The 27,363-nt window shown below is 38.9% G+C and overlaps 1 protein-coding gene across 3 annotated transcripts in view; it reads left to right on the forward strand.

Moving 5' to 3' along the window:
- The window catches only part of HTR1F (5-hydroxytryptamine receptor 1F), a 132,521-nt gene that overhangs the window by 43,387 nt on the left and 61,771 nt on the right, over positions 1-27,363 (forward strand). For all 3 annotated transcript variants that reach the window (XM_058661271.1, XM_058661270.1, XM_058661272.1), the window contains exon 3: positions 24,189-24,272. The gene's annotated coding sequence lies outside the window, so the exon portion shown is untranslated. The remainder of the gene's footprint in view (positions 1-24,188; positions 24,273-27,363) is intronic.

The raw sequence follows: 27,363 nt of genomic DNA on the forward strand, positions 1-27,363 counted from the left end.
CCTGATAGTCATGTTCATTGTTATTTTAATGGTTGTATTTCTGGAACAGACATAATGTGTTTGAATTAAAAATCTTTGAGATTTCCCTAATACACAAAACTTGAAATATGATGGGATTTCTAATTCATAGTTATAAAATATCATCTGTGCATAAAACATAAAGGTGTGTACCTTTACACATAAACTATGAATGGTTCATACTTGTTATGTGTATGCATGCAAATATTCATGAATACATGCAAATAGAATAAACAAACAAATGAGAAAACTGTGGCTAAACCAAGAATCAGCACACTGTGGCCTGAAGTTCAAATCCAGGCTGCCACCTACTTGTCTGTTTCTCTGGAACCAGGAGCACTTTTATATTTTTAATTTTTTTTTCAAAACGAAACAGTTTTATGGGAAAACTGCAACATTCATTTGTCTAGGTTCTCTGCATGACTGCTTTGTGCTAGTGATAGAATTACAGACGTTATGACCTCCAAAAATGAAAATATTTCCTGTCTGACCCTTTATGCAAACCTTACTATTACCTGGGTGCTGAACTATTAAGCTTTTCGGCTGAAGTCTGACAGAAGAATAAAATAAGAATCTGCAATCAAAGGGCAAGTGTTTGGTTTTTTTGGTTTTTTTTTTTTTTTACTCCAAACTGAATGCTGTTCTTTCCATGTAATTCTGAGCCTAGAAATTTCTTTTGGCTCTGTATCATATGTTCTCATTCTTGTTCCAGAGGTTCTTGGTCAATCTCAAAACTGAATTATCACCCTAACTCCACTTGAGATTGATAACATTATTTGTGGAGCTCAATGCAAAAATAATATGCCCCCAAGCAGCCCACTGACCCACAGTTCCAACCTCAGCCAGACTAGGAACACTCTTATGTGGGGAACTTGGGATGCATTGAAGACAGTCACCAGACAAAAGTGCAGAATGACTGTCATTCTCAAACAAGAGTAGCCACTAACCATTCTCCAGAAAAGGGTGACAGTGATCAAGCAGGGAGGAAGAGTCAGTCGAGGTCTAGAGAATCAGAAGGCAGAGAAGGAAGGCACAATGTACAAGAGCTAAATTTATGTATCCCTCACGTTCCTTTGCCTTGTTGATTTTTAGTTAATTGCAAAGTCAGATATATGGAGAGGAGAAGAGACAGAAAGATCTTCCATCCACTGATTCACTCCTCAAGCGGCTGCAAAGGCCAGAGCTGAGCCAATCCGAAGCCAGGAGCCATGGGCTTCTTGTAGGCCTACAACACAGGTGCAGGGTCCAGGGCTTTGGGCCATCCTCCACTGCTTTCCGAGGCCACAAGCAGGGAGCTGGATGGGAAGCAGGGCTATCAGGATTAGAACCAGCGTCCACATGTGATCCTGGCACATGCAAGGCAAGGACATTAGCTGCTAGGCTACCGTGCCAGGCCCAGAAAATGTTATGACTACCATGTGTTTATCACTATTAAAGACTCTTTTGTAGCTCTTATCCATAATCAATGTGTTGTATTTCTGTTACATTGTAATACTTTGCAGAATTTATTTTTATCTGTTTGAATACTATATGGTGATAGTCAATTAAAATTAATGAAGAAATTCTTTCAAGATATTAAAATATTATTTGAGATCTCTGAAAAGAAACCACGTTCAATTTAAAAGGTAAATTCATTAAAGAATAAAAATAAGGGAGCAGACTTTTAGAGTACCTTGGGGTACCCATCAGAGTGCCTGGCTTCAAGTTCTGGCTGTGTCCCCATCTGACAGGAGAGAAAGATGCCAAGGTCTGAGCAAAATAAAGCAAATGGAGAAGAAAGCAGCTGCTTGTCAAAACACTGTCTCCACATTGGTTATCTCTTGTAACAAAGCACGTACTGCTCTACAGCCAAGGACGTTTCTATGTGCTCTCTCTATACCTGCCCTCCTAGACATTTCAGAAACGTTGATCCTGGACCATGCTCATCCATCTCTGCGTTTGTCTCTCTCCAGAATCCTCTACTCAGAAGCACTATTCTATTTACTGTCTCTATACTTATGGTGTTTTGAAAATATGTAAGTGAAATAAAATTGCACATAAAATTTTGAGTGTGTTTTTTTAATCAACATAATGCCCTTGAGACCTATTGAATGTATCATATTTATCAATAGTGAATAAGTTCAAAGCCTTAACAACTAAAATAAATTTAATCTTCTGCAAATTCTCCAAGAAATTGTACTTATATCTCACTCTAGGTCACATTTTTTCCCTAAATTTCAGGTAGAAAATTGGAAGCTTATTATATTGGGAAAGATTCTCTTCCATTATCTTTCAGAAAATGGAGAAGCTTTAAATACTGTGCAATTCAACAACTCAAAGCACTAGCTTTATGTACAGATTCAACACAATGAAATGTTATAAAACATCATATGATCTACAATAGGAATTCAAATATCTAGAATTTTTAATTTTTTAAAATTTATTTGAAGAGCAAAGTTTCAGAGAAGGTAAGCTAGAAGCAGAGACAGAAAGATATCTCCCATCTACTGGTTCATGCCCCAAATGGCTTCAATGGTCTGGGCTGGTCAGAGAGAAGCCAGGAGCCAGGAACTAGGTGCTTCATCCAGGTCTCGCACATGAGTGGCAGGAACTAAGCCTTGGGCCATCTGCTGCCTTCTCAAGCACATCACAAGGGAGCTGTATTAGAAGTGGAACAAGCAAGACTCAAATGAGTGCCCATATGGGATACTGGCACTGTGTTGCATTAATTTTCTTGTGGAGATAAAAAAGAAATTTAAAGTAATCACAATTACTAAATTGATAGAGTCAGAGAAACCATAACAAAGTATTACCAAGTACATGATGGGGCTAAAGTGTCAATAGCAAAAGTACTCCATTTCATTCAGGAGGAGATCCTCGAGACTAGAAATCTCTGCAGGCCACACACTGATGCTGTTTGAAGACTTACTCCTTACAAAACAGTCTTTTTTTTTTTTTTTTAACTTCATTAATTACATTGTATTATGTGACACAGTTACATAGATACTTGGGTTCTCCCACCCCTCCCCAAACCCTCCCACCATGGTGGATTCCTCCACCTTGTTGCATAACCACAGCTCAAGTTCAGTTGAGATTCCCCCATTGCAAGCATATACCAAACATAGAGTCCAGCATCTTATTGTCCAGTCAAGTTCAACGGCTTCTTAGGTATACCCTCTCTGGTCTGAAGACAGTCTTTTTACTATTCCAAACAGCAGGCTCATATTTATCTGCCTAATTGAAAAATCATCCTTTATAGATACTGGAGTAGGGTATGAATAAAGCGGAATGTTATGACCAATGCTTTCAAATTCAGGCATTATCTCTTACCTCCACTTTCAAAGTGTGGCTGGCAGATCCTGTTATTCAAGTCTATGTATGTAACTGAAGCCTCTGAGGTTCTATCCTGCATATATTTAATGATGCTAGAAGTTTCCTGTAAGTCAAAGCAACATGTTGTTTATTCAAGGACAATCTCAGAAACAACATTAATAAAAGGGAAAATGTTCAGTCTGTCCCACCAGACCCTGTACTAGCAAGCACACACGAAAATCAGGTCTGGGATCACCTCAGACCAAGTTTCTTTGGAGATCTCACCAACTGAACTGCTGGTCTCAGAACCCCAACCATGAAGAGACTATGTCAACCAGTGGATTCTGAAGAGATTTCATCACGCTTGGAATGGTGAGATTGGCAACAATTCAGAACTGTTGAACTATCAAAACTGCATAAGCAGGACCCTCGGAGCATGCCCTTCAGCTGGGACCTGGAATGGGTGGGAGGCTGGGTGGGGCCTCTCCCTTTGTTTCTCCCTTTACCCCAGATACAAGAAAAAAAATGATATTGGTGTGGAAACAATGGTCTTACCCACTTTCCTGTAACCCTTGACCCTTTGTGCCCTAATCAAATATGTAAGATAATCAAAATTTAAAAAGTATTTTTTTAAGAAAAGGAAAAATGGGGCCCGGCGGCATGGCCTAGCGCCTAAAGTCCTCGCCTTGAAAGCCCCGGGATCCCATAAGGGCACCAGTTCTAATCCTGGCAGCTCCACTTCCCATCCAGCTCCCTGCTTGTGGCCTGGGAAAACAGTCGAGGACGGCCCAAAGCTTTGGGACCCTGCACCCGCGTGGGAGACCCAGAAGAGGTTCCAGGTTCCCGGCATCGATCGGCACGCACCGGCCGTTGTGGCTCACTTGGGGAGTGAATCATCAGATGGAAGATCTTCCTTTCTGTCTCTCCTCCTCTCTGTAAATCTGACTTTCCAATAAAAATAAATAAATCTTTTTTTAAAAAAGGAAAAATGACAGCTAACTGTAAAATCTTTTTATGATAATGATCTCAATAATATAGGTTAGAATTATTTTAACATCTTAAGGTAACATTAATATGTTTATCTGGGTTCTGCTCATGATGTTAGTTACTTAATATTGTACATTCTAACAAATATGTGTCTGCCTATGTAACTTATAGTTGTGTTGCATCTGAGCTTTGCATCACATGTGTTCTTTTAAAGTACCTTGCACCTAAATTTAATTGATTTGTTACCAGAGGTATTACATAAACAGATCACTGGTCCTTGATCATCTCGATTTACTGTCTCAAATATGGCAATAAGTTAAGATGTAGAACAAGTCTGTCTTACCACACTCACTAAATAAATAAGCCACTAAATCAACAAATAACCATTATGCCAGGATCTCATTACTTGAGTTAATGTATTTTTGAGATTGGACACTTTATGTTATTTCCATTTATAGATCCTAACTTCTTACTTGAAGATGGGATATATACAATTATTTTGACATCATACTGTTATTTGAATGTATACTGACATTCTAGGGATGAACAATGGCAGACAGTCCAGCATTCTATGGTCAAGAAACATTCAACAGTTTCATTGCTAGCCCATCTTGGATTTGGAAGTAAAGATACATGCTGCACTGTATTTTCGCATCTGGATGTGATAGTTTCTATTGCACAATTACTATAAATCGCCGTAGATGAGAAGCCATAAAGCAAAATCAACAACAGGAAGGAAAATAGAAAATCTACAACAACATGAAGTTAAACAACATCTAGTGAATGACTAATGTGTCACTGAAGACATGAAAATCAAAGACCTTCCTGAAGGGAACAGTCTATTGTGTGACCTATGTTTGCTGAAGAAATTAATAAGGAAAAAAAAGCTTCTATGAAGAAATAAAAATAAAAACAAAATATCAAAACCCATGAGATTTATCAAAAACAGTATTAAAAGGAACATTTATAATATCAGATGCTTACAAAAATAGACTCAAATAAATGATTTAATAATGCATCTCAAGAACTTATTAAAAAAGAAAAAATGAACAAGAAGCAAGAAATGATAAAAATCACAATTAGAGTAAATAGAATTAAAGCTAAAAAAAACTACAAATCACAACAAAAACAGCCGTTTTTAAAGATGAGCAAAACAAACTTAACTAGACTAGCAAAGCAAGAGAGAAAAACCATATAAAATTAGAGATGAAAAACAAAACATCCTAAGAAACTAGAAAGGTGATCTCTTCTTGCTGAATGGATTCTTTGATCATTATTTGGTGTCCTTCATCTCTTTTAATATTTTTCAGGTGAAAGTCTATATCATCGGATATAAGAATGGCAACACCAGCTCATTTTTCTTTTCCATTAACCTAGAATATCTTTTCCATCCTTTCAGTTTCCACTGATCTTTGTTGATGAGATGTGTCTCCTGTAGGCAACATATGGATGGGTTTTGTTTTGTTTTGTTTTTCCATCCAGTCTACTAATCTATGATGCTACATTGATGAGTTAAATCCATTTACATTCAGGGTTAATATGGATGGGTGGTAATTGGATCTTGTCATTTTCACGATGGGTCGTTCATTGTTGGATAACACAGGATTCAAAATGGTGCCCATATGGTATGTCAACATCACAAACAACAGTTTGACCCATTGTACTCTAATAATCTCTACTTTCATGTCCCAAGACAAAATATTGTTATGGCCATTGTCTTGGAATTCTCTTTTTTTCATCTGACATTTCATAATCATCTTAACAGATAGGTCAGTTTTGTTCTACTCTTCAGATTTGTTATACATGTCTCATTTGTGCACGAGTGAACTTACTAAAGTGGAAGCAATTAACATAGATTTTTGTCACTATCTTTTTTTAAACATCCTGTCAGGTGTGAACCCTCAAACTATTTATTCCCACTCCCAGATGATAATCTATAAAAATTTCCTTATATAATTACCCTCTTAAATAATAGTATATTTTGGTTTTATGAAACTATAGTACTTAGTATATATCAATTGTGTTAAATATTACTTCAGGAGTAACAGTATAAATTACTTAAAATCTACTGTGCTCATTTACTTTAACCTTTGTAATGGAAACCTAATTTTTTCATTGGCTCTTTAATTATTTTATCACAACAGAATTTCCATGGCATTACTTTCACTGACATGCAAACAACACATTAAAACATCAGTCCTAATGAATTGGTGCTTTAATGCTACAGGATAAATTTTCCAAGTATAGTATGACTAGGTCTAAGCATATATATCTTTTCTTCTTAATTTTATCTATTTTTAGTTATTTGAAGGGAAGAGAGACAGACAGGGATGATCTGCACTCTGATTTACTCCTCATATGTCTTCTAGATTCATGGATGGGCTAAGAGGAAGCCATGATCACTAGAGGGCAGGTCTCACACGTGAGCATCAAGAATGCAGCTACCTGAGCCATCATATGCTGCCTCCCAGGGTGCACATTAGCATGAAGCTGGAATAAGAAGCAGAGCATGAACTCAAATGCAAATGTGGGATGTAGGTGTTCCAAGTAGGATCTTAACCACTGTGTCAAACACTCACCCTGTGGAAATGTATCTGTTTAATTGAATGAAAAGAATCTGGATTATGAAACCGCTGCCCAAGCCCCCCACCAAAAGTTATGAAATTTACATCTCTATAAATACTAGGTATGAAGATTATCATCAGTCGGATAGACATGAAATGGTATTTCATTGTTACTTTCATGTGTGGTTCAACAATTACTAATGAGTTTCATTATATTTTTATATATATTGGCTGTTGGATTTCTCCACATGAAGTTATTATCCTCACTTTTGTTCTAATCCAGTTTTCTATTGCATTTTGCCTTATAAAATCTTATAAAATTACTATTTCTTGGCACAGCATTTAAGTCAGCATTTAATTCAGCATTTGGGATGCCTGTGTCCCAAGATCAAAATGCCTGATTGAAATCCCAGCTACTCTGCTTTCCATCCAGCTTCCTGCTAATGCAAATCCTTGGAGGCAGCAGATGATGGTTTAAGTGTTGTGTCCCAGTGCTAGCTTAACCCAACCTAGCTCTTGGTGATAGCTGTGAAGTGACAGAAGATGAAAGGTTATCTTTCTATGTCTGTCATCTCTATGTCTATCTCTTTTCCATTCAAATGAAGTGAAAACAAATATTTTAAATGAAGTTATTATTTCTTAAATCATCTAGAATTTATTTTGCATGTGAAGTGAAATGGAAATTAGATTTAGGTTAATCCCAGAGATTCATATTAAATAAAACCCATTTTTCCCATCAAGCTGACATAAGAATGTGTTTATAACATATTTAAATTTTCATGTATGATTTACCTTATGAAATTTTTATTATAAATCATAAACTCTTTAATTCTCAGTACTCACAACAAGCTTTATGATTTTTTAATATGTGCTATTTGCCAAAACAAATCTCCCTTAGTAATTTTCATATTCACATGGCAATTCTTAAACATTTATTCTCCTTGAGAAATTTGTAGTATGTGTTTTAAACACCAAAATAAATAAATCTGGAAGTGTTCCTGATTAAAAATCTTTCCTAAAATATGATATTTCATTGCTTACATTTTTATATCATTCAACAAAATGTTGTAGTTCCTCATAATCCAATATGGTTTAAATAAATTTCAATACCTGATTTTAAATGTAGGCTTAAAGATGTTATGCCTTCATTTTCCTTTCATTTGCCATGTATATATACACATATACACCAACACATAGATTGCTTGCATATGTATATATGAATAGTTTACAAAGTTCATGGAAAAAATAAAATTTTAGCTTTATTTTTTTCTATAAGGAAAAAGGTTTAAATCCACACGTAGTTCATCCATAACACACAAATTCCATGAACTTTTGGAATACTTCTCATGTTTTTCAAACTTTGTTGGAGGCGTAAGAGAAACACATACTGTTTCAAAAGATTGTAACCTATTAGCAGGCTATCATTTTCTCTTGAGGAGTTTCTGGCCCAGTTCTACATTTGCAGAATCTAGTTCAGTTGCTGAACAATGGCCCCATGGATATATTCTGGCACAGTGACAGAGCAAGAAGGTCCCACTACCTGTTCCCATGTATTTCATCCTTCTTTTCACTGTTTGCAGTTTTGCTTTTGCTCTTTTTATATTAAAACTTGCACAAAATAATTTTGCATATACCTGAGAAATTAACAAATTTATTAGTTTTATTACTGATAGTATCAATATGTATGTACTTAGGGCTACAATGGATTAAAAACATAACTGCAGAGCTGGCATAATGGTGTAACGGACTGATTTTCTGATTCTCAGTGCTGGCATCCCTTCTGGGGAACTATTCATGTTCCAGCTGCTCTATTTTCTGATCCAGCTCCATGGTTGTGGCCTGGAAAAGCAGTGAAGGGTGGCCTAAGTCCTTTGGACCCTGCACCCATGTGGGAGACCTAGAAGAAGCTCTTGGACAAGCTCAGAGCTTTCCATTACAGCCATATGGGGAGTGAACCAACAAACAGAAGATATCTCTCTCTCTCTCTCTCTCCCCCTCACTCTCTGACTTTCCAAGAAAATAAGTAAATCTTTAAATAAGTTATACATTTATATTTATGTATTTAATTGGCACAATTAATATGTTGTGGCATATCTAGTAAAAAAAAAACACTACTTGAAACACCAGCATTCCATATGGGTACGAGATTATGTCCCAGCTTCTCCACTTCCCATCCAGCTCCTTGCTAATGGCCTGGGAAAGCAAAAGATGGCCCACATGCTTGAGCCTCTGCAACTCACATGAGAAACCTCAAAGAAACACTTGGCTTCTAGCTTCTTCCTAACCCTGGTCATTTCAGCCATCTGGTAAGTAAACCAGAAGATGGAAAATCTCTGTCTGTCTCTCTCTCTCTTTATCTCTTCATTTAAAGTAACTATATTTTTTTTTAAATAATTGAAAAACAAAGAGAATGAGAGAAACTAGTACAATTTAACTCCCAGTCCACCTTACCCTGATGTCTTTGTAACGTCTTTTGAATATGTTTGCATTTATTTTTTATAGTAACTGATCAATTAGATTTTGTTGCTTCTACATTTGTGTACAGTTTAAACTCCATTTCCAAAACACTGCTTAGAAGTACCCAAAAAAATACTTCAGTATTTTTCTTTTTAAGGAAAAAAAAAGCTATAGCTTCAGGACTCCTGTCTTATGCCTTGATTTTATGACATCTATTTGTGAATTAATGGTTTACTTATTTATTGGTTGTTTAGAGATTTAAAACTCAGATTTGAAAGTCAATTCTCATTTCTAAGATTTTTTACTAATGAAATTATTTTAGTTTGTGTATTGATTTCTTCATATCATTTTTTTCAAATATCCTTTTTAGTCTTTAATAACTAGAATAAGCAAAGCTGCATCTTTTTTTCTGAATACAGCTTAGGTTAGTTTCCATCCATTTAGCTAAATGTTCAACTATTTTCTTCAAAATATAAGGCCAGTTTTAAGTTCCTATTCTATTTGAGAGCTCTTTCAACAATACTTCCAATATGTTTGGAAGTCAAGATTTGGAGAAATCCAGTTTCATCCTTTATGAGAAAGAAAGGAAGTCTTTGTGTGCAAAAGATGAAATTTAACATGCTAGAATACTCAGTTTGCATTATCCTTCTGTGATTTAACACATTCTCTTTAAATTCTATCCTACTAATTTAAGATTCATCTTGCCAGTCAATAATGAAGAAATTTTTTCACGTTCAGTAATTGTGTTTGTAGTTCTAGAAGTAAGGCATAGCTTTGTCCCTGGATGTTTTAATTATTTGTTGCTGCTGTTGCTGTTACTGGTGTTTGGTTAATTGTGTTGTATCATTCCTCAGACTTTTAAAATTGGTTTTTAGGTTTAGCTTTGGTAGTTTCTAATGGATTCAATGAATATCACAGACACAATTCTAAGAATATAATTATACTCCCGTCTTGCATCCCTTCCTCCATTCTTCTCCCTTTGTTTATGTGTTTATTTTTGAGATAATGGATTTTTAATTTACATTACAGTTAAGGGTTTATTGTTCCATTTAATAAGGAACAAGTAAAAAATAAGAAAGACTCTGATTTAATGTAATTGTATGTTCTCCCTTATAGTATGACTAAATTAAAATGCAAAAAAAAGAAAAACCAGGAAAAGGAATATCTGTGTGTATCACTATTACTACAAATATGGTTTTGTCAAACTCTGTTTCATGTTTTCATCAAAATAATGGTTAAGAGTTTTATATTACTGCAGTTTCAGCCATTGGCTATTACTTTGAAACTTGCTGTCCAAAGTGTCTCGCATTACTCCCATCCACTTCCTTAGATATGTTGTTGCATTGCCTTTCATTTTCAGCTGTTCTATTCTTTGTGTCGGAATTTCTTCAAAGTTGGAAGGCTAGATAATCAGTTATGGGTAACACTCTGCATTCTACCCTTGAGGGAAGCTTTGGATTGGTGGTCAACTTCTCAGATGCCTAAGATGTATTGCAGCAGCTCTCCATCTGGTCTTGTGTGTTCCTCAACCCTAGAGAAGAGAGAATTTAGCTTATCTGCTAGCTACTTGCTGGGCCTCTGAACTGTCAAAACCTGATGAATTTTACTGTAAAAGTTCATCATTTCCTGATATTGCAAAGATATTCATGGATTAAGCCCTTCCTAGAATCACTTTGTTCAGAACTTCACCACAGAGCTGCTGCAAAGCTGTATTTTGGGATTTTCTCCAAAAACAGAGTGGACATCCTCCAACAACCTTGCTTTTCCTGAATCCTCCTCAAGTCTGAATGGCAGACTCTGAAATGAGAAGAAATGTAGATTCTCATTGACAGTGGAAGAAAACTGGGATGCATTAGATTGCCAAAATGAAAACATCCTCTTACTCCATCTATCATACTAGTGAAAATCAGAATAATGTAGCATTTTAAAATTAGGCCTGAGAATCAGAATATGTGGGAAATTTCTGTGCCTTACATTCAGTTTTACTATGAACCTGAAAGTGTTCTTTAAAAATGATGTATGTTTTAAATTTCAAAACACAGAAGTGAATATGTTTGACCACCTTTAAAACTTAAAAGTATAAGGTACAGCCTACAGTTGGATTATTTGTACAATATGGATGTGACTTCTCCACTATTTTTTCCATTTTTTATTATATTTTTGGCAACCTTGACATAGTTAATTAGGGTAAAAAGTTTCAAGGGCTACAGGAAAGCGGGCAAGACTATTATTTCCATATTGTTTCCTTAATATATCTGAGGTAAAGAGAGATTTTAAGGGGGAAGCCCCACCCAGTCTCCTACCCGCCCAGGTCCCCAATGTGGGGCATGCTCCGAGATACTTGCTCAAGTGGTTTTGATACTTCAACAGTTATGAACCGCTGCCAATCTTGCCACTCCAAGCATGATGAGGTCACTGAAGAATACACTGATTGACATAGTCCATCATAGAGTCTCCATTTGCTCAGTTTTTCACTACCAACATATAGCTGAGGTGGTTGATCGACTTGTTCTATTCTCTGTCTCTTCATGGTTAGGTTCTGAGTCCGGCAGTTCGGCTGGGGGATCCCCAAAGAAACTTTGTCTGAGGTGTTCCCAAACCAGATTCTTGTATGCACTAGAAAATACAGGGCCTGGCACAGTCCATCGCCTCAATCAGCTGGTAGTTGCAATTGCTGGGCCAGCTGTTTCCAACCCTGTCTCCCACTAGAACCAGTAGGTGTTACAGTCCAGTCTGGTTCTGCCCAGCACATACTCGGCCCTCACATAAACCAGTGGGAGCTGCAGCCCGATCAGAGCGACCCACAATAACCCCACCAGGCCCACCCCCTGCCCTGGTTTGCCAGTATGTGCAGCAGACTAGTCCCACATACCATTCGGCTCTCATACATGTCGATGGGTATTAAAGCCCAGTTCCATCTAACCAGCTCAACTATCCAGCCCTCACGGATGTTGTTGTGTGTCTCTGTCTGGCCACCCCAGCCCCTGTCCTAGTTTTTGTGCTCTCCCATGGGGGTTGGCAATCCAAGAGGGAGGAGTCCACTATTTCCCTCCCAGGCCTCTCCCGCTCCCGGATTATGCACTCTTGGGTGGTTCTGTGGTTTGACTTGACAAAATTAGCCCCCAGTGCCAGCTTCTGCCAGCTAATGCTGCGGCTAAGCCGAAACAACCCTTACCCACTCTAACGTAGTTTGCACCAGTAGGGTCAACCAGCCCAGACTGGCTTTTCCCTGATCTAGTCCACATGAGGCCCACAGGTGTTGTAGCCCTGCCTAGTCTGGTCTGCCCCCATCCCAGCTCACGCTTTCCAGTGGGAGTAACTGTCTAGCAAAGGAACGCCCCCATATCCCCCTGCCAGCTCCACCCCCTCCCTTCCTGGTTCTCACGTGTGCTGTTGGGCGCTGCGGTCACATCCAGTACAGATAACCTCACCTTGGCATTCCGTAATGTGCACTGGTTTTTGTTGTGACTGAACCTGGCTTGACCCACGCTGTTCTGGCGCTCAGACTTGCCAGTGGATGACATGAACTGATTCAGCCTGGTCTGCCCCCAACCCATACCAAATGTATGCCAGTGGGAAACTTTCCATGGCCTGTTCTGGGCTGTTTCCTATCATGCTTCTTGCACTTACCTGCCAGGTCTGTGTCCTGCCAAAGGAGTTGCCCAGGCTCCTCCATCAGAACCCCTCCCAATGCCAGATTTCATGCATACCAGTGGGTCCATGAGCAAGTCCTACTCAGTTCACCTCCTGTCCTAGCAGGAACAGTGGTTTTTCTTGGCTGGCCTTCAACCCAATCTGGTTCTTGCTGTTGGATGTTTCAGCCCAGCCACAGCTTGTCCATACCCACATACAGCTCATACATGGCTCAGTAGGGGGTTGAGACCTAGCCTAGTCCATCCCACATCTACCCTGGTCCTCCAGGACACCAGAAGGTGTTGGGATCTGGCCTGGCTCAGTGTGTGCAGTCCCAGTCCACACTTGTGCCAAGGGAGACTACAATTGTATCCTGATTAGAACGCAGCCCCCATTCCAGCCCATGCGCTCCTTGGTGGGAACCTCAACCCAGCTAGGGTGTCCCCAACCGTAGCTGTTCCCAGCCATAGATCACACGTATGCCAGTAGTTGCTCTGACTCAGCTTGGCACAGCCCCTCACTTGTCCCAAACCCTGCCTTAGACACTGTGGTTTAGCATCCCTGGCTCACACAGACCAATAGGTGCAAGAGCCTAGCTTGGCATGACCTGTGCTCCATCCTGGTTTCTAATTTTACTTATGGGTTAAGGTTTTCTCTGTCCTGCCTGTTACGTCCCGTTCCATTACCATTTCACACATTGGCCAGCCATTGGAGCTACTTTGCCCAGCTTGTCCAACCCCCAGGTCTGGACCACATGTTCACCAGTGGGAGCTATGACTCACCAGGGGAGTTTCTCAAGTTCCTCTACTTGATCCCCTTCCAGACCCAGTGCTCATACATGCCATTGGGTTTTAGGCCAGTGCCCGGTGTGATCTGGCCTTCCATTTGGCCTTGTATGAGCTGGTGAACGTTGCAACCCAGCCTACCCCACAACCCTATTCAGGATGCACATTCGGGTGCTGCTGCCTTGACCAGTCCAGACTGTTGTTGGTTCCTTAACCTGTGATTGATGGCAGGCTCCTTGGTCACACCTAGCTTGGTCCATCACAACCCCATCTCTTGAACTAACCAGTGGGGCTAGAATTTCCACAGGGTGTGGCCCACACATCTCCCACAGAATCTTCCCCCGGATATGGTTTTCTAGCGTGCTAGTTAATGTTGTGGCCCTGCCTAATGTGACCTGTCTCCTGACCCACCATCATGTCAAGTAATAGGATATGCTCCTGCCAAGCTCCGAGTCTTAGGTTTTGCATGGACCCCAGTGTTCGGTGGTCAGCATTGTTCAGTGATTACAAGTTCTTCAAAGGAAACATTACTCTGCCGTCAGGTGTCCCGACCTGCAGGACACAACGCTCAAACCCTGAGGGTGGACTGGGAATGCTGGGCTTCTAGCCCCCGGGCTGCTGGCCCAAGAAACACACGGACACTCGTACTTGGTGGAAAAGAGTGCCTCTCACTCTTTATTTTGCACCTCATATATATACCTTCTTCTCTAGGGGAGGAGGTGAAAGGGAAGGGTTTCCTGGGAGTAATTATCTTCATTGAAGCAGGGAAGGAACTAATCATCCATATTGAACCAGGGGAGGAACTAATCATCTGAACAGGAACAAGGGTGAAGGTTCTATTCCACTTGCTTTACACAGGATGTTCTGGCCTAATATCCTGCTTGCTGTGGTCCTGCTTGCCCAAGGCAGGCTTTGCAGTGCAACAGGCTATCAGGTAGGCCAAGTCTAAGGTCCATAAGTCTGTGGCTCCTAACAGTTGGGAATCTATAGGATTGATTCACACCACAGAAGCACAGAGGGTTTAACGTGGAGCTACATAAGCAGCGATTCAAAGAACCAAAATCCTAGAGCTTGCAGCCGGGCAGCCAGCAGGCAGAGCCTGGCGCCAAATGGCACACTGGTTGCCCAGGGACAGCTCACCATGTGCACACGGTGGCTGGAGTCGGATCTGAGCATGAAGACGCCCCGGCCTGAGACCCACCAGCAACCTGCAGGCTGCCAGAAGTTTCAGCCCCCAGGCCCAAGGTCACACCCCTCTCCAATCCCATCCCCTGCCCAATAATGGTGGTGGGTGGGCCCTGTGCCCTTGCGCGCGCCCGAGACTCCCTCCTCAGTGTACTCACCACGAAGGAAGCAGCCCCTGGAGCCCAGGCAGGCCAGGGACAACTCACCACGTGCACGTGGTGGCTGGAGTCAGGGATCTCTCGCCACTATTTTGAAAGGAACTGTTCTTACAAGTTCTTTCTGACTCATTGAGTTATTTGTGTATACAAGGGTCATCAATTTATACTCATTGATTTTGTTTGCTGCTACCTTGCCAAACTCCTGAGTTCCGATAATCTGGTGATTGAGTCTGATGATTCTCCTATGTATAAAATCATGTTATCTGTAAACAGGGATAATTTGACTTCTTCATTTCCAATTTGAATTCTTTTAATTTCTCTTCCTTGCCAAAAAAAAAAATTCTAATGAGGATTTCCAATACTGTGTTGAAAGTAGGCAACCCTGTTTAGTTCCAGAACCTAGTGGAAAAGCTTCCAGTCTTTCCCCATTCTGTCTGATGCTAGTATTCATATTTTGTATATTGCTTTGGTTGTGAAGTAGAATGTTTTTTCTGTGCCTATGTTTCTTAGGATTTTTAGCATGAAGTATTATTGAATTTTATCAAATGCCTTCTCTGCATCTATTGAGATGATCATATGGTTTTTATTCTTCATTTCTGATCCTTGCAAATGATCGGTCTGATGTATTGCTGGCTTGTGTTGACTAATATTTTGTTGAGAATTTTTGCATCTGTGTTCATCATGGTGTTCCTCTGCTGTATCTCCTTCTGGCTTTGCTATTAAGGTGATGTTGGCTTCATAGAAAGAGTTTGGAAGGATTGCCTCTCTTTCTGTAGCTTGAACTGCTTGTGGAGGATTTGCATAGGTTATTGAAATGTTTGGTATGATCTAATGATGAAGCCATACAGTCCTGGGCTTTTCTTTGTTGGGAGGGGCTTAACTACTAATTGAATCTCTGTTCTGGCAATAGGTCTGTTGAGATTTTTAATTGCCTAAGATTTAGTATTGGTAAATTATGTATGTATAGAAACCTATCCATTTTTTCCAGGACCTCTGATTTATTGGCATGCAGTTGCTTATAATAGTTTCTGATTATTCTATGTCTATCTAAAGGATCCATTATTTTGTTTCCTTTTACATCCCTAATTCTATTTATTAATGTCATCTTCTTTTTTTGTCTTGTTTAAGACTGTTTCAACAGTCCCAATACATTTTCTTAAAACTGCTGCTTATATGATATCAGCTGTGAGAAGCATTTGAAGACTGCATGATTTCCTTGGAAGAGCATGTTTGCTGTTTGTCTAGGTCTACCACATACTTGCTGCATTTTCACAAGTGTGTACCACTGAGTTTTACTTTGATTCTCTCACCCAAGGCAGTGTCTTGTGATTGGGATAAGCCAAAGCCTGCATTCAGGTTCCAAAACTGGTTCTCAATAAAGCTGTGAAAAAGATAAAGAGCTCACTCTGTAGGCATTTTCATTCAGAGGCCCACATTTTATTTATTTATAGTCTTGCGTACATTGATTATTTATTAGACAGCCAAGATTCCAAAAAATAAACATTAGCAAGAGAAAGATGAATAAAAATAGCTAATTTTTTACTAAAATGTGATTTCTAAGCATGTATAGCTTCAAATTTTAAAAGGATATGTTTGATAAATATGTTTGTATAAATTTTAAAAGGATATGTTAAAATAGATGATAGCTTAAACATTTCAAAATATATTGCATAGGTACAGAAGTTTGCTAAAACAGTTGAAACCTCATAGTTAATCTAAATGTTTTACGTTGCATTGATAACATCTTAGTTAACATGATTTTTTTTTATTTTTGATGATTTTTACATAGTTGATTAGGGTGCAAAGGGTCAAGAGCTGCAGGAAAGTGGGTGAGACTACCATTTTCACATTTTTTTTTTTTTTTTGCCTTCCTGTATATGGGGGAAAGACAGATACAAGGGGAGAAGCCACACCCAGCCTCCCAACTGCTTCGATATCCTGGGATGGGTGTAAGCCACCCGACGCCATCTCAGGTTCTCCAATATGGGGCAAGCTCTAAGGGTCCTACTCAATAGGTTTGGATAGCTCAACAGTTCTGAATTACTGCTGATCTTGCCACAAGCATAATGAAATCTTTCCAGAATCCATTGGTTGACATACTTCATCTTGGAGTCTCTGACCAGGTATTCACTGCCAACACTTGGCCTGGGTAGTTGATCAATTTGTTCTGTCCTACATCCTGTGTTGTGGTGCCAGGTATCCTCTACAGGTTCCAATGTACCTCCATGTCCTCCACATGCACCTGGATGTGATGTCCACACTGGGCCAGTTTATATCGCCCAGTAGTGAATCTGTGCACCAGAATGGAGTATGGGTCGGGCTGGGTCAAGCCACAATGCAAGACAGTTCACATGAGTGCTGGGCCTGACTGTAACCCCACCAGCATGAACTGGAGTTGGGGGTGGGTCAGCCTGACCAGGCTACAGTACCTACTGCCAAATGCCAAGGTGATGAGGGCCATGCTAGACTGCGCTATAGCACCCAACCAGCACATATGAGACTTGGGGGGAGGGAGAGGGTGAACTTGGCAGGGGACATTGTGCGAGACCCCTTGCTGGGACACCACTCCCACTTGGAGAGTGTGAGAGCTGGGATTGGGGGCAGACCAGGTTAGGCAGGGCTACTATACCTGTTGGCGTGCCTGTGAGTCAGGCTAGGTTGACTGTTCCTACTGGTGCAAGCATAAATTAGAGTGGGTGTGGTTGGGTTGGGCTTTGCCGCAGCATCAGCTGGCAGAGGCTGGCATGAGGGGCAAAATTTTGTCAAGTTAAACTGCAGAATAGTTTATTCATTTTAATTATCCATATTTCCTACTATGAAAAATGATGATGTGCTTATCTGTTCTACCCGGTGGACATTTGGATTGTTTTCAGTGTAAGAATAATACACTACAGGTACACTAGTATGAGCATTTTAGTACCTCCCTGTTATCATTGACATGTATGTATAAATGCCTGTTGCACATATATTGCTGGGTGGAACTGCTGAGAAATTGAATTTCCAAATGTTTACATTTTGTCAATACTGACAACAAGTCTGAAAGAAAAGTGGCAACACCAAAAAGAATAGACAGTTTAACTTGCCAACAGTGCTTCTCAGAAGAATATTTAGAAAATTAGAAACTATTTTTAAATAACTTGGTCATTGCAAAATGGATACTGAAAAGCATTACCTGTAATTATAACCAATTTTTTAAATTATGTAGATGTATATATATATACATGTAGGACATTCAAAAAATTGATAGCAAAATTGTAGGTATCTACAAATATGTAGAGTTACAGAATATAGGTTCTGGTGATTTTTCCCTCAAGCACAAAAAAAGCATTTTTATTTCAGAAGACAATACAAAAATTGGAAAATAACTTCAGGAAAACTGCCATTCCTTAAGAGTCTAAATAATATACATGCCTTCTTAAGTTTGAATTATTGTTCCAAGTAAGTTCATAGTATTGTTAGGAGTATATTCTTAGAATATTTAAAATTTGTAAAATCAAAAAAAAATAAACTAAAGGAAAAGCAAAAGACTTGGGTAAAGATGAAATCACAATAACCATGGAGTAGGGTCCAACACAACCCATAACAAATAAATGAGCAAAGCAATAAAAATTAACTTTATCAGAATTCTATAAACAAGGATTTTCAATAAACACATAAAAACAATCAGAAAAGGCTCAACTGATTCTCAGCAGGCCTCCTTTGTGTTTTTTGAATCTACCCCGTTCATATTCCCTTTTCCACATAACAGTCAAAAACTTTAGAGCAACCCACATTCTGAGCACAGGTTTTTGAAGAGCAAAGTCACAGTCTTATTCTCTGACTTGTTCCCAGCCTATTCTCAATCAACTGTGACTTTTGCTTTAGCCTGTCTGGTGGCTCTGGAGAACTGGCTCAAAAAGTATTTTCTTTATTTTGCCTGAAGTTTCATCAAGCTCCAGATGTCAGCCAGTATCTCTCAGCTTTCCATCCCATAGAGGCACACATGGTGAGAACAATACAGCTGCAACAGGAAAATCAACCCTGGGTCCTCGCTTTAGCCCTGACCCACCCAAGGCATCACTGTCCTGGTGAGCACCTTTGTGTCACTGTATAATCATCCCTGTATTTTCAGGCTTGCATTGTTGTTGTGTTTTTTTTTTTTGTTTTGGGTTTTTTTTTTTTTTTTTAATCTGATTTAGTGCATGGTTAACACTTCTAGCAACATTTCTTTGCATTTCCCATTAGCTGTCCCTTTCTCCTCATTAGACATGAATCTGCCTGTTTTTGTCTGGGTGAGGAACACAAACCTCTATAATCTTATTAGAAAAAGTTAAGTGGAAATTTTGAGTTTTTTTAAAATATATCCTACCCTGTATTAGGAATTTTTTCTTTAAAAAAAAAAAGAGAAATATTTGTTAAACATAACCAGTTCTGGATTACCTGTGGCATTTTAATACATGTATACAATTTGTACCAATTAAAGGAGGATAAATAAAATACCCCTTTCTTCCACACTATTTTATGATGGAAGGCTTGGAACTTCTTTCTTTTATGTATTCATTTTATATTTATTAGATTATATTGAAGTGTATTGTGTGTGCTGTGCTGTGTACCACTGGGAGCTTATTATTTGTATCCAAACTCCTTTTATTCATCTAATAACCACTAACCCATGCTCAGTTTACTTTTTTAGCTTTCACGTATGAGAAGAAATATATAGTGTTTGTATTTCTGGATCTGGCTTATTTCACCTTCTGTTTTCCAGTTCCACTCATTATGCTGTAAATGACAAGGTTTTATTATCTTGCATGGATAAATAATGTTCATATTTTCTTTATCTACTCGTGATGAAAACCTTTTTTCAACTTATATGAAATGGTCAAATTTCACATATATTGCAGTACAGATTTAGGAGTTTGGTGACACTTTCCACCCCACTCTCTCCTCTGCCTGAATTTCTGATCCACCCTCCTTCTTTCTTTTTTTTCTTCCTAATTTTTACAATAGCATACTCTTATTTCACTTCAAAGTCACAGGATTAACACATCGTTCAATAAAGATATCAATACAGAGCAAGTAGAAACTATAATGATAAAACAAAAAACCCTACTGTTCCTCAGGAGAATAAACAAAGGCTGTACAAGGATAATTAAATCCCAGAATGTCAATTACATTTTTTGTATTCTCTGTGTTAGTTACCACAGGTCAGGGAAAACATATGATGTTTGTCTTTCAGGGGCTGGCTTATTTCACTTAACCATAATGGCTTCCCACTGAATTCATTTAGTTGCAAAGAAAAAGATATCATTCTTTATTATCACTTAGTAGTATTCCACACAGTACATAGAACACATTTTCTTTATTGACTCATCATCTGATTCTATCTTAGCTGCTGTGAATTGAGCTTTCATAAACACGTGGGCACAGATAAATCTTAGATGCTTTCATTGCATTTGGAGAAGTGCCAGGGAGTGGAATGGCTGGTCACCTGTTAGGTCTGTTTTCAGATCTCTGAGGAATCTCCATAGTGCCTTTGATGACTGTGGCACTAGCTTATGTTCTCCCCAGCAATAGAAGAGAGTACCTTCCCCCCACATTCTTTCCAGCATTTATTATCTCCTTATTTCAGTTATTGTTATTGTTTTTGTTTTTTAGATGATACGTACTCTAACTGGGGTGAGATGAAGCCTCTTTGTGGTTTTATTTGCATTTTCCTCATAGCTAGTGAATCTGAGCATTTTCTTATGTCTGTTGACCATTTGAATTTTGTTCTTTAAAAAATGCATATCTGGGCCCGGCGGCGTGGCCTAGCGGCTAAAGTCCTCGCCTTGAAAGCCCCGGGATCCCATATGGGCACCGGTTCTAATCCCAGCAGCTCCACTTCCCATCTAGCTCCCTGCTTGTGGCCTGGGAAAGCAATTGAGGATGGCCCAATGCATTGGGACCCTGCACCCGTGTGGGAGACCCGGAAGAGGTTCCAGGTTCCTGGCTTCGGATCGGCGCACACTGGCCCGTTGCAGCTCACTTGGGGAGTGAATCATTGGACGGAAGATCTTCCTCTCTGTCTCTCCACCTCTGTGTATATCTGGCTGTAATAAAATGAGTAAATCTTTAAAAAAAAATGCATATCCATCTCCTTTCTGCCCATTTCTTAACTGAACTCGTTTTGTTGTTGTTGAATCTCTTGAGTTCTTTATAGACCCTAGCTTTTAATCCTTTATCAGTTAAATACTTTTCAAATATCTCTCAACATTTTCATTTTCGTTTATATTATTTTCATTTGTATCTTTCTTTTCCTCATTTCATCTAATTGTCCCTCTTTGCCTCCTACTGAATTTCCTTAGGATCCTTAGTTAGAGCTCCTTTTCAGGCATTTCATAGATTTCCTTCAAGTCATATTCTCTTTCTTCAGAACTATTCAGGTTCATTTGGATGTGACAGATTCCCTTTGCTTCTTTGTGGTTTCTATGTACCTATATTGATGCCTTTGAATATCACGTATCAGCTTTTTATTTATGGAGTAGCTTTCAGTGCCAAAGACCTTTTTTGTTCAGATGTAATATGAAGTATCATTTGGGTAGTTGCTTTAACTTTGGTTCTGTCCAAGCCCAGAACTGAAGCCTCTAACTGGTTTCTGCAGTAAGTGACTTCAAACAGTAGCCAAATTAATGCTGCTGTAGAACATGGAAGAGGACGTCCCTGTGTCTTGCCAGGGAATCCTGGATGAATCAGGAGCTTATGGCAGCAATCACCATGACCTTGGAATTGTCTGAAGTGAATGACAACTTTCCCAAGTCTTGCTGATTATGTGTAAATGAAGCTGGAATTTGCATGACCAAGGGCCCCCAGATAGAGCTCTAGGGAGATGTAAAGGGAAAATTTTATCAGTTCAAGAGGGCAAATATAGGTTATGAGATTATGTTGAAGGCATAGCAGCAACCCAGATATCCATCCAAACAGGAGTGGATACATCTACTCAGCCACTAAAAAGAATGAGATTCTGCATTTAAAACCAATTGGCCCAGCTAGAGACTGTTATACTCAGTGAAATATATTACTATAGTTTTAATGTATTCAATCACTTTAAAATGCACTGCACCTGGGATAAATGGTCATTTTTTTCCTTTCAATTATTATTTATAGCCATTGCCTATACTCCTGTCAAACTAGTCATTTTGCTTTTTACTTGCTAAACTTCTTATTTTGTGATCTTATTTTGCTTATATTGCTTATTTCTTAATTTGCTTTTTACTTGCTAAACTTGTTATGTTCATGATCATGTACATCTAAAATCATTTATCTCAAAAGTTTTGTGGACAGAAAGAAAGGAAAAATAATAGGAGAGTAGGAAACAGGGAAATGGGATGAAAGAATATAATTATAGTCTCAAAATTAACTACAGACTGTATTGAATCTGTTTAAAACTAGTTTTAATTTTTCTAGAAAATAAAATCTCAAAAAAGTGTGTGGCTGGGGGCGGGGTGACCAACAGTCACAGTCACAGAGAAGATCTACCCAGTTCCCATTTTCATGCACATTTATGCTGACATTCGCACAAGGACAGGCATGGCTTTGAATGCAAATGCAGTCCTCTGCAGACCCCATAGGATGAATTCAGCTAATTCTTTGCAGTACAGCCTCAACAGCCCCAATCCCAGACCTAAAGAACTCAGATCTCAGAATGATCACAATTTAATCCTGGGAACATGTCCTGGTGGATGCTGACCTGGGGCACTGACATGAAGTTTGAATCTTTCCCAAAACCTACAGGATGAACACAGGTGTTCCTGGGACTTTTAGAACAGTCACATACACAGAGATGCAGGGTGCAGTGAGGTCTTTAACATCACATGGGGAAAATCACATGACTCTGGGATATAGCAGCAGTTACAAGCCTAGAGCTACAGAAGGGGTTCCTTGCTGAAGTCCTCCCAGCGATTGCAGGTTTTGCTGGGGATTGTGCACAAGCAAGCTCAGCCATGTAGCAGAAGAATGTCAACAGCACCTTTCTCACTCCTACAGGGAGGACGGATATCTCTGACTCTTACAGTTACGGTTTCATGGACTATAGTGATGTCCTTACCCCAATCTCAAGAGTCTGCATCAGTTACTTCATGAATTATGGCTGAGAGCTGCCAACCTAGAGCAAAGAATACACTTGGCATACCCCACCAGCACCAAGTATCATGAGGGAGTGGCAGTTACTCCAGCAATTTGGGCACCAATAACTATAGTCCCAGAGCTGCAGAACACAGAAACAACAGCCTCTTCGTCCCTTAGGATATGCAAAAAAGTGTTACTGAGCTCTGGGATATAGTTGACAAACACAAATATGGGAACTTCCTTGGAACTGGTCCTCTTGACCCTTGAGAGTTGCAATAAGCCCCCCAAAGCAGGGGGGATCTTCCCTAAATCACACAAATCAAGTAAATGTGACTCTAAAATTCACATTTGGTGAAAGGATATCTGGGTTTCTTTTATGAAGCAAAGCCTTTTGCATGGACTCCAGTTAGATTTCTAGGCTTAGGACAGTGAGCCTTGTATCTCTCCATACTGAATTGTTGAGTGTCTGTATGCTGATTTTCTAAATTTCTCTTCTCTGCTCAATTTTTCATTCTATCATCTAGAAATGCAATTCTTCCTTTGTTGCTCTGGTCCTCTGTGGTGGAAGCGACTGTCTCTCTATTCGTCTTGTATCAGAATTATTTTAAAGTGCATACCCTAGCAATTTTAGTCTCAAAAGTTCACTTCCTCAAGTTAATTTTGCACCACAGCACACAAAATGTCATGGCCATGTAACTATATAGCTTTGTTTATTTCTCATTCTTTATCTCATTCATATGTATGGTATCATTTAATGTCTTTTAAGTTCCACAATCACATGTTATAGCTGTTCTTTAAAAAATTATTTTTTCTTTAAAGAGATGAAAAGATAATCTCTTATCTTCATTGGATATTTACCAATCCTGAAGTGCTTTATCTCTTTCTCATTGTTGAGGTTTTGACCGATCAGTCATCACTTACCATCTTCCTGGGAGAATGTGTTTTGGAATTTTTCTGTGTTGCAGATCTACTGGCAATAAATTTTCTTAGCTTCCTTTACCTGAAAATATCTGTTATTTGTATTGCAGTGTTGTCGTCACATATCAGAGCACTGGTCTGAATGCTGGCTGCTCTACTCATGATTCAGCTCCCAGCAGAATGCACCAGAAAAGGTAGGAGAAAGCCCAGAAGGTTGAGCACCTGTCACCCACATGGAAGATGCAGAATGAGTTCACAGCTTCTGGCTTTGACCTTGTTCAGACCTAACTTGAGGCCATTTGGGAAGTAAACCAGCCTGTGGAAAATCTCTCTCTCTCTTTTTCTCTACACCTTTCAAATATATAAATCAGGAGGGAAGGGAAGGGAAGGGAAAGGAAGGGAAGAAAAGAAAAGTTACCTTACACCTCTGGATGTCAGGAGTATGAAAGGTTCTCACTGGCAGGTCCTCAGGTATAATCTACATTTTGCCTCATCCAGTCTCCTTAAGCTATCTGCATTCCTTATGCTGCCTTCCATCTTTAAAGTCAGTGATGGCTATCTAATCTCTTATCACATCACTCAGAATAGACTCTTGACTCCCTCTTCTACATTTAAATAATCTGGGGATTACATTATACACACCCATTTGATCCAAGAAAATTCAACTTTCCCCAAAGTTGTTTCTTCTCTTAATTCTCTTTTGGCATATAATTTACCACACTGACAGGTCCCAGGGATTAGAACATTGACATCCTTGGAAGGCCACTGCTTGGCCTAAAAACTGTCTGCCTCACAGTTGGCTTTCCCTGTTTCAGAACTTTCATGTTTTAGCCCTAGATTTGCTGAAAACAGTCTGCTCCACACATACATTGCCAGGGAGCCAGAGTCCTCATGGGGGTTGATATACAAATTCAGGCTCCCTTTAATAGAGAACCTCATTTCTAAGACACCACTTGACAGTATTTAGTGTCTGGTGAACCAAAACTTTTTTCTCTGATTCTTCAATGTAGTGAAATGTGGGTTTTCTGTTGAAGTTTTAGCTATTATATATGATGAAGACTAATATTTATCATCAGTTGAAAAGCAACACGTGGGAAACTAAATATCTCTCCATTCAAGGTTGATTTATTTCCACTATATATCTACTTTTGAAAACTCTCTAATGCCTTTAAGTATATTTTTCCCCTTGAGAAATAAGATATCCTCGTTATCCACATAAAGGTGGATCCAAAGGTTAATCTGAGTTGTCTGCCATACTATAAGGCTTGATATGCATTTTTATTCTTGCAGATCTTATTTGCTTAACCATATTAAATTCTACAGATTTGTTTACATTTTATCACCAAATGTAGCATTATTTTTATATAAAATAACTCTGTCTCCCTGTATACCTAATGCATGCTTTCTGCTGTTGACTGATTTGAGGGGAATATTTCCATAGCAATTCATATATGCATATATATATATAAGATGTGTGCATTTATATATATATAATGAAAATGCACAAATCATAAGTCTACCACTTACGAATTTTTCACAGTGTAAATAGACCATTTCCTGGCCAAGAAATTAGATTTTCTCCATTTATTTAAAATCACCCAAAGCTGCCATTCATTCATTATTATCCTCTATGGTAAAGCTAATAATTACCTTGTCTTCAATCACCTTTAATTTTGCTTCTTCTAGCACTTTTTATAAGTAGAATCACACAATACTTGGGATCATGTGTTTGTGTGTGTCTCTGTGTGCGTATCTGGCTGTTTTATCAGCATATTTATGAGAATCATTAATGTTATTTGCCTATGGTGAATAGCTTATTCATTTTAATTATCCATATTTCCTACTATAAAAAATGATGATGTGCTTATCTGTTCTACCCAGTGGACATTTGGATTGTTTTCAGTGTAAGAATAATACACTACAGGTACACTAGTATGAGCATTTTAGTACCTCCCTGTTATCATTGACATGTATGTATAAATTCCTGTTGCACATATATTGCTGGGTGGAACTGCTGAAAAATGGGATTTCCAAATGTTTACATTTTGTCGATACTGACAATAAGTCTGAAAGAAAAGTGGCACCACCAGCAAGGATAGACAGTATAACTTGCTATACATTCTTGCCAACAATGCTTCCAATTAACATTTCTTAACTTCTTTGATTCAGACATTTTATCTCTAAAATGAAGAATATTTAGAAAATTAGAAGCAATTTTTAAAATAACTTTAGTAAGCCCGTGATCCAGCATCCAGAAGGAGCATCAAGTAGTTGCCACTTGCTTCTAACTAGAACAGTCAATGAAAGCTTCAGATTCAAAAGCAAATTTGTTGTTCTGACATGTCACAAGTGTATGACCCAAGTCAGGTGGGATATGAATGTTTACACAGTGAAGGCAAGTCTTAAAGCGGCAAGTCAGACACGGCTTTGGATTCAGAGTCCCACTGCAAGACAGATTAGTCAAGGCAATTAATTTTGCTTATAATGCATTCATAAGTAAACCCATAAGTATTCTGAGCAAAAACCAACTGGCTGCTTTTGAATACCTTTTGAACATACTGAAATGATATTTTGCCAGTCTATACTACAGGACATCAACCAATTATAGCAACTTTTCCGCTGAGCTTATCTCTAAGGGAATTCAGAAAAACTGACAAAAAAATAACTATGCTACTTTGATCATACTTTCCACTACATTTTCTTGTAGCCAAGATTTTTTCCTTTATGCTTTCTTCCACTGGGGTGCACTCCTGTGCTCTCTCTCTCCACACACACACACACACACACACACACACACACACACAACTGAGATGTATTTCCTATAAAATGTTTTCTTAGTTTTCTTCCTTTCCTTATGCCAATGTTTCTGAAAGCATGTGGAAATTATTTGGCTTAGAATTTATTTCAGAGGCATACACAAGTACACATAAGTCTAAGTAAACATATGTTATATTTCCATGGTTGGTGACCTAGCTTGCTTTCAAAGTAGCCTAGCTCATGTACTCATTGGGCACCATCACTGAAGGGAAAAGCAGGGCACACAGCAGCACTCCTGTACTCCATTTTCTTCCACCTTAAGCTTCATGTCTACAAGCAATTTTAGTTGAACTTCAAGGGAAAATCAGCCTAAACAGTTGCTACTGAATCAGGTGTTTCCATTGCCCAACAAGCACAAAACCCAACCTGTAGCAACAGTATTGGGAAAACAAAAAAGTTTTATTATTGGCTAGCAAGGAAGCAGAAGATTATGACTCAAATATGACTTCCAGAATTTGGGGAAAGTTT

The sequence above is a fragment of the Ochotona princeps genome, chromosome 3, assembly GCF_030435755.1.
Source record: "Ochotona princeps isolate mOchPri1 chromosome 3, mOchPri1.hap1, whole genome shotgun sequence".
Taxonomy (NCBI): Eukaryota; Metazoa; Chordata; class Mammalia; order Lagomorpha; family Ochotonidae; genus Ochotona; species Ochotona princeps.